Here is a 9,120-nt window from a genome sequence, read left to right on the forward strand (position 1 = left end):
TACTGCATTTTATCGGCGTCTTCCAATAACGGTTCCTGGGAAACGTTGTTTCCTTTTCCAGGAAATTGCATGAACTTCACCAAGCCATCCATCTTGGGAGGCTCCACTTCGACTACTTCGATATTCTGTGGGTTTGGCCCGTACTTGATTCTGACCATAGAGCACTGTTCAGTCCTTGGCTGAAACTCAAACTTCTCTTCCTTCCCGTTGATATGGAAACGGATACTTCCCGTTCCCACGTCAATGTTTGCTTCTGCGGTGCTAAGGAATAGACGCCCCAACATGAGTGGCGTTTTCTTTCCCGTGTCCATGTCCAGCACCACAAAATCAACTGGGATGAAGAAATCCCGTATCTTGACCGGCACATCCTTCGCTATCCCTGCCGGGTAACAGACAGATGAATCGGCCAGCTGCAGGCGCATCGGTGTTGGTGCCAACACCGTGAAGTTAAGTTTGTCAAAGACATCCTTTGGCATGACGCTGACACTTGCTCCAAGATCACACAGGGCTTGGTTGAACTGTTGTGTCCCAATCGAGCAGGTTATCGTTGGACACCCCGGATTCTTCTTCTTTTCCAGGAGCTTGTGGAGTATGATGTTGCTGCATTGCTCCGTCAACTTGACCACCTCCGTTGTTGGGAGCGGTCTCTTGTTGTGGAGGATATCCTTAAGGTAACGTGCATATGTTGGTACTTGCATAGCATCAACAACGGAACATTGATATGGATCTTCTGGATCACTTCAACAAAACGAGTGAACTGCTCGTCCACTGACGGTTTTCCTATTCCTTTGAGGAAATGGCAGCAATCATGTGTCGCAGTACTCCTGCGGCACAGCCTTCTCTGGCTGAACTTCTTCATCAGCCGAATTACTAGATGGCGCTTCCTTGGTGATACTGCTAGTTCCTGCAGGGTTAGGGTATGGCAGATCACTGGTGGACTTACCTTCCCTCGTTGTGATTGCCTTGACATTTTCAATGGAGGATTCGGGCTGCCCCGGAATCCTCCCAGATTCATTTGCAGGTACTAAAGTAGCTAATTGAGCCAGTTGGGATTCAATCATTTTATTAAAGCTCGGATGGTTTTGAAAAGCAGAAGCGAAGCAATCTAGCTTGACATTTATGTTTTCTAAGATCTTGTCATTAGCAGCTAGCTTTTTGCTTAAAGCATCAGTGGTTTTAGCTTGCGCAAAGACGAGATCTTTCAAGGAGGGCTGGTTAGAGAAGTTATCGTTGCTGTTACCTCCTTGATAGTATGGGCGTGGTTGGTTCTACCCCTGACCTCCTTGCGGACGAGACCCGTTGTTGTTGTTGTTGCCCATGTTCATCACCTCTTCGCGGGTTTCCTGGCAGTCATTCCCAGAATGACCCGTGCTGCCGCAGACCTCGCACGTGACGTCATCTCGATTAAATCAACTGCTCCTCGAACCGTCTTTGAGAAGAAGGCTCCTCCAGTTGCCGCGTCCAGGTGGTCACGGGACATGGGAGTGAGTCCATTGTAGAAGTTTTGCAAGATAAGCCAGTCGTTCATCCCATGATGAGGACAGGTGGCCACATACTCCTGAAGTCGTTCCCACGCCTTAGGAATGGACTCATCCCTTGTCTGTTGAAAACTCAAAATTCTCCCACGAAGGGCGTTGGTTTTGCCCATCGGGAAAAACTTCGAGAGGAATGTTGTAGAACATTTATCCCAGGTGTTGATCGTAGCTCAGTTGGCATAGAACCACTACTTCGTTTTCCCAAGGAGGGAAAAAAGAAACAGCTGCAGCCTGACGATGTCTAGACTGACACCCTTCATGGTGTACATGCTGCAGATCTCCAGGAACTGTTGTAAGTGAGCATTGGCATCCTCATTAGGCTTGCCGCGGAACGGGCTAGCCTGCGCCATTGTGATGAGGCTGGACTTCAGATCGAAATCCATGTCTCCCAGGTTGATCTGCGGCCCAATGGCCACATTGTCAACAGAGGGAGCAGCGAATTCACGGAGTGTCTTGTCAGCCATAGTCTTGAAAGTCGATGGCACTGGTATGGCTAGTTTCTTTATCGGTAGAGTTTTCTGCGGAGCGACGACTCGCGGCTTGACGCTCCGGAAGAAAGCTTCTGGATTTTCCTTAAAGTTTTCTGACAAGTTGAAACCAATCATGCACTATCCTGTTTCCACAACCAGAGTGAAAATAACCAAGGTTAGCCTGCAAAGGACAACGATTATACAGAGGTAAATATAAAGTACTAGTTTTGGTAATCTCTATTATAAATCTTCCCTAGAAACGGCGCCAGAAATGCTTGTTGGTATTTCTTAACGACATTACTAGAAATATAATCCCCAACAATGGCGTAGAAATACTCCTGGTATATTATAGTAACAGAGTTCATCCGCGAGCACATGGATATACCATTATAGCATTTCACCCGAGAATATTCCAAGGGTATCGTATTTATTTATTCCCGTGGTAAGATCATAGTAGAGAGAACCGAACTAATAATTTATATGTTACTTGTAATAATCAGTCTAAGCAAGCGTTAAGATAATCAAAGGGTAGAGTGACACACAAGCAGGGAGCTACTCATTCTCATACTAAAATCTCTAAGCTAAGTGGAAAGAAAATAGAAAGAGAATCTATTCCTATACTTCTAGTATACATAGTATACATACATTCTAGTTATCTGATTAACTCGCTAATACCCTCTATCTGATGCCCTCCTGGTACTTCGAGAAGCCACCCCTGATTGCCGAGTTCCTTACGACAGCCCATCATGACCATACAATCGGGGCTAAATACGGAGGAGTATCCTCCCCAGGAAATTAACTTAGGACTATATACACGCACGGAGGAATACCCGTACTAAGCTGTCACCATCAGCGGCCCACCTCTCATCCGCAGCATATAACCCCAAATAATGATATCCCGTAATCTAGACACCATGCCTAAACTACCAGATACTACTCTAATATCATCTTCTTGACACAGAGTAATTGCATAAGCAAACACTATACTCGTACCTATGCATCTCCCAGATAAGCTAGCAGTATAATCAGTATGACATGAACATAATGTAAAGTTGGCATTCATATACTCGGAAAGTATTTCAATACCATAAATGTATAAAGAAGAGTATTCTAATAAAAGTACAAAGCTTGCAAAAGAGGAAAGGAAAGCTACTAGAGCCATACCCGAACTCTTCCAAAGGCTTCCGGACTCCGATTTCTACTCTATTCCTACTCCACTAACTTAAGAACACTAAACTAAACTTGAGAGAATTTGAGAGAGCTTTGTTTGAGGTGTGTGAAGAATGACGGTGAGGGGTTTATATAGCTTGAGAATGACGGTTATGAGAATGACGGTGAGGGGTTTATATAGCTTGAGAATGACGGTGCGGAGAGAGTGAGGGGTTTATATAGCTTGAGAATGACGGTTATGACGGATGGAAAGGTTGGTAAAACCCACCAACTGTCATTGCGTAGTCATCTCAGCCGTCCCTCCAATCCCTGGATCAAACGGCCAAGAGGAGGGTTCGGCTGAACCCGAACCTGGGGCTGGCCCAACCAGCCCACAGTTCGGCTGGCGGCCTCCTCTCCTGATCCTTGTTGCAGACTTGTGAATTTTGGCGCAATTCGTCGTGTCAATTCTGAGTTCTTGGCTCTTTCATACATAAGTCTGATTCTCAACATCGTCGAATTGATTTATCGTCTGATTTGATATCGATTCTCCTCCACTTTATGATTATTGTCTGCAAAAGGTTAGTGAACCAAACACTAGTGGAATATTATTATTCTAACACAAATATGCATTGCAAGTATAACTAGTTCTCCTCTATTTAGTTAATATTGACGGTCGAAACTGATCTCTAACGATCGTCAACAAAACCCCCCAAGTTTGAACCTTTGCTTGTCCCCCAGTTCGGGTATGGCTCTAGTAGCTCTCCTATTCTCTTTTATGAGCTTTGTACTTTATTTAGAATACTCTTCTTTATAAATTTCTGGTATTGAAATACTTTCTGAGTATATGAATGCCAACTTTACTTTATGTTCATGTTATACTGATTCTACTGCTAGCTTATCTGGGAGATGCATAGGTACGGGTATAATGTTTGCTTATGCAATAACTCTATGTCATGACGATGATATAAGAGTAATATCTTGTAGTTTAGGCGTGGTATCTAGATTATTGGATATCATTTTTGGGGTTATATGCTGCGGATGAGAGGTGGCCCGCTGATGGTGACATCTCAGTATGGGTATTCCTCCGCGCGTGTATATAGTCCTAAGTTAATTTCCTAGGGAGGGTACTCCTCCGTATTTAGCCCCGGTCGTATGGTCATGACGGGCCATCGTAAGAAACTTGGCAGTCAGGGGTGGCTTCTCGAAGTACTAGGAGGGCATCGGAAAGAGAGTATTAGCTAGTTAATCTTATAACTAGAATGTATGTATACTAGAAGTATAGGAATAGATTCTTTTCTGTTTTCTTTCCACTTAGCTTAGATAATTTAGTATGAGAATGAGTAGCTCTATGCTTATGTGTCACTCTACCCTATGGATTATATTAACCCCTGCTTAGACTATGATTATTACAAGTAACATATAAATTATTAGTACGGTTCTCTCTACTATGATCCCAACTATATTAAATAAATACGATACCCTTGGAATACTCTCGGGTGAAATGCTACAATGGTATATCCGTGCGCTTGCGGATGAACTCTGTAACCATAATATACCAGGAGTATTTCTGCGCCATTGCTGGGAATTATATTTCTAGTAATGTCGTTAAGAAATACCAACAAATTGCTTGATGAATATGAAAGTGTCACTATGTGAAATCATAATATGGCGGGGTTCCGAAGACAAACAAACGTGTGGTTTAGCCTACATGCGCGCTGCATGCAAGTAGCAAGTTGCTAACTCTAATCAACAAAATCCAATTGTTCTTGGTGGCGGCTAAAGGTATAAGAAGAGGAGGAGAATGGTCACAGGAGTGTTGGGGTCGTGCTCTAACCATAGAATGTGTCCCTAGTGGACCCAACTTGATACACAACCCCTTGGGCCCAAATAAGGAGATTGCGGCCACTCCAGAACAGATATTGGACATGAGGTTGGATCTATTTGAAAGTATACTTGCTAAGCTTTCCATGAAGTTCTTGCACGCCCAAATCGGAGTTCGCATGAAGTCGTGGCGGTCGTCACAAGTTGATGCTATCTTGCAGTCTGAATCCAACCTGCGTGAATCCTCTCCCCTTTTGATCCTCTCTATTATTCCTAAGTAAAATAAGAGTGCACGTGTCTCTTGGTATAAATAAGATGAACATAAACTTAAGAATGAACTCACCTGATTGTTCAGTTGACGTGCACGAGCGCAGGTAATAGGACCATGAAATTGTACTGGTAGAGATGTGCATGTATCTATCGGAGATATGGGCTCGGGGGTATGTGAAGTAGAGGGGAGTTACTTTCCCTCCGGCCACGTGACCCTGCAAGTTGGCCCCACTCACGCGTCACGCGAGTCGTGAAAGCGGCGGGGGGGGGGGGGGGGAGGGGGGCCTCGGGGCATGGCGTCACCCCCTCGGGCTCTCCCGCAGCTTCGCCCCGAGGCCCTCGCCCGGCTGCCACGTGGCGGAGAGAGAGAGCGAGAGGGGAGCTCAGGCTGAACAGCCATAAATGTGCGACGCCCTAACTGTCCCTCACCGCATTAAATACGGTAAGGGCAGACGTGCGGCGCGCCTAGCTGACTCCATTCCATCGGATGTGACCGGTTTGTGACGAGCCTGTTACCGTCACATCCGATGGATAGGGCAATCATGTCCTCACGTCGCCTCTGTACCCGACGGAGTAGGGGTGGGTATGACCCGTCACATCCGAGCGTCACACGAGGAAGGGCTGTCGCAAGTCATCGCTCATTTATGAGGGAATGACAAGGCTATCCCCCGTGTTAGGCCGGGGGCGGCGCCGGGTTCCACTCGAGAACCAGTTGTTGCTTAGCTTCCGGGAGAAGGCACGGGTTGAAGCCCAGTAAAAGTGGAGTGGGATCCCCCTCCTATGGAGGGTAGGTAGAGGCGGTGCATGTGGTATCCCCTTGAGTTATAAAAGGAGGACCCGGCCCACTGAGACGGGGGGACGACGCCCAGAAAACCTGAACTCCAGAAGAAAGAAAGCGAGTGCGCTCTCTGGAGTGAAGAAAACCTTTGTAAAACTCATCCATAATCCCAAACACAGGAGTAGGGTGTTACGCTCCATAGCGGCCCGAACCTGTATAATCCGACTGTGTGCAAGCTTGTCGGTAGTCTTAGGGACGAGCGAGTGATTTCCAAGAGACGAGCCTCTGCCCCCGGCCGAACTCACGAGAAGGGGGGTCTCACGACTCCCCGCTATTGAGGATCTTCCCTCGACAGCTGGCGCGCCAGGTAGGGGGTGGTTGCGCGTTCCGAGAGGGAATCGCTTTCTTCTGTCCCAAGTTTCTCTAGGCCTTAGCCGACCATGGTCGAGGTCCTGGAAGTAGAGGAGGAGGCAGTGGCGTTTACCCCCACCCCGTCCGGGAGTGGGGATTCCGGTGAAAGCCGTGGTCCTCGTCACCGTCGCCATGGTTCTCTAACTCCTCCTCGCCGCGAACCTTCGCGGAGGGAGGATCCCACTCGTTCGGGTGGTTCGGCTCTCTCTCTCCGCCCCCTGGCGGAGGGAGGCCGCGACGCATTGGGGCACGCCGCCGTCTCAATTATGGAGACGGCGGTTCGCCCCAAGGTGCGCTCCACGCAGCGGGCGCCCTTCTGCGGCATCCCCCGGTAAACCCGGAGCCGGAGACTCCTGTTCAGTGCTGGTTGGACGACGTGGCCAACTTGGTCACTGCTGCCCAGCGGCAGTTGGCCACGGGTGGCCGATCCACCGCCACTGGTACGTCGCGTACCTCGGTCACCCTCTCCTCGTCGGCGAGGAGAAGGGCCTGCCGATCGGCCACGATCTCGAGGCGATCCACGGTTCCAACATCGTCGGGGGCCTCGGGAAGCCGGAGGCGTCATGACGGCCTCTACGTGACGCAAGACGCTCGAATCAACAACGAGCGACACCGGGACGAGCGCCGAGCTGCCCACATGGGGGAAGGCGCCTCCTCATCTGGAGCGCCGCGCTCTTCTTCACGAGGCGGCCCTCCCCCCCACACTCACCCCTGTGGGGACGGGTTGTAGGGCCTTCGTGGCGAGTCTCCGGAATGTCCGGTGGCCCCCGAAGTTTCGCCCGAACCTTACGGAGAAGTATGATGGTAGCATCAATCCCTCCGAGTTCCTCCAGATCTACACCACGATTATCGTGGCGGCAGGGGGTGACGACCGGGTCATGGCGAATTACTTTCCCATGGCCCTCAAGGGTCAAGCCCGCAGCTGGTTGATGACCCAGCCCCCCGACTCCATTCACTCCTGGGAGGATCTGTGCCAGCAGTTCATTACGAACTTCCAGGGCACATATCCCTGCCCAGGGGAAGAGGCGGACCTACATGTTGTACAGCGGAAGGATGATGAGTCCCTCTGTTCGTACATATAGCGCTTCTGTCAGGTCCGCAACACCATTCCGTGCATTCCAGCTCATGCGGTTGTATATGCATTCCGGAACGGCGTGCGGCATAATCGCATGCTGGAGAAGATCGCCTCCAAGGAGCCCAAGACCACCGCCGAGCTCTTCGAGCGGGCGGACAAGGTGGCCCGGAAGGAGGAGGCGTGGGCCTGGAACTATCCCGGCACCGGTGCAGCGGCCGCGGCTACCCCCGAGTCTGCCCCCCGCTCTAAGCGGCGAGATAGGAGAGGCAAAAGGAAACCAGCCCGCTCTGATGACGAGGGCCATGTCCTTGCAGCAGATGGGCCCACACGGGCCCCGCGCAAAGGAAAGTCCACCGGCGATAAGCCGAGCCCCAGCGTTCCCTCCGGCGAGGGCCGGTCGGCGGACAAGTGGTGCTCGGTACACAACACCTACCGCCACAGTCTCGCCGACTGCCGCTCGGTCAAGAATTTGGCCGATCGGTTCCGAAAGGCTGATGAGGAGAAGCGGCAGGGTCGACGGGAGGGCAAAGCCCCCGCGACCTCAACCAGTGACCGGCGAGAGGAGGCCAAGAACAAGGCCCCCGCCGATGATGGCGGAGACAGTGAGGATCTGGATTTCCAGATACCTCAGGGGACTGTCGCCACGTTCGACGGGAGGGGGGGTTGCGCTCACACCTCTCGCCGAGGCTTCAAGACCATGAGGCGAGAGCTTCTAGCCGTTGTTCCCACGCACGAGGCGGTCCGGAAGGCGCGCTGGTCGGAGGTGAAGCTCACGTTCGACCAGAGCGACCATCCGACGGTGCTCGCTCGGGGTGGGAAGTTGGCCCTGGTGGTCTCCCCGACCATCCACAACATCAAGATGAAGCGTGTGCTGGTGGATTGGGGGGCCAGTCTGAGCATCATCTCCCCGGCAGCCTTTGACGCTCTCAAGGCCCCAGGGATGAAGCTCCAGCCGTCGCTCCCAATCATTGGCGTTACTCCGGGGCACACGTGGCCGCTTGGCCACGTAGAGCTCCCGGTAACCTTCAGCGACTCCACAAACTTCCGCACCGAGCGGATCGACTTCGATGTGGCGGATCTCAATCTGCCCTACAACACAGTTCTGGGCAAACCTGCGTTGGTGAAGTTCATGGCCGCCACCCACTACGCCTACCTCCAAATGAAGATACCGGGTCCTGCTGGTCCCATCACAGTCTTTGGTGATGTCAAGGTCGCCCTTGCCTGCACAGAGTAGCACGCAGACAACCTGGCGGTGGCCACAGGGCCGCAGGCCCCAGAGGCCTCTGCGTCCCACGCCTCCAAGAAGCGCCTCACCTCGGCTGACGAGGTGCCCGTCAAGGAAATCCCCCTTGGCGACGATCCGTCCAAGACCGCAAAGATTGGTAGAACCTTAGACGCCAAATAGGAAGGCGCGCTCGTCTCCTTCCTGTGGGCGAATTCTGACATTTTCGCATGGAAGCCGTCGGATATGCCCAGGGTCCCCAGGGAGGTGATCGAGCACCGCCTTGCCGTGCGGCCAGATGCGCGACCTGTCCGGCAGAAAGTGCGGCGTCAAGCCCCGAAGCGGCAAGCCTTCATCAGGGAGGAAGTGGCGCGGCTCCTGGAGGC

The 9,120-nt window shown here is 51.4% G+C and overlaps 1 non-coding gene across 1 annotated transcript; it reads left to right on the forward strand.

Moving 5' to 3' along the window:
* The first annotated feature begins 1,526 nt into the window (after positions 1-1,526).
* LOC127780982 (small nucleolar RNA R71) lies at positions 1,527-1,633 on the forward strand. Its single transcript, XR_008018872.1, has one exon. It is a non-coding gene; the product is annotated as a small nucleolar RNA R71 (small nucleolar RNA).
* The last annotated feature ends 7,487 nt before the right edge of the window (positions 1,634-9,120 follow it).

The sequence above is a fragment of the Oryza glaberrima genome, chromosome 7, assembly GCF_000147395.1.
Source record: "Oryza glaberrima chromosome 7, OglaRS2, whole genome shotgun sequence".
Classification (NCBI taxonomy): Eukaryota; Viridiplantae; Streptophyta; class Magnoliopsida; order Poales; family Poaceae; genus Oryza; species Oryza glaberrima.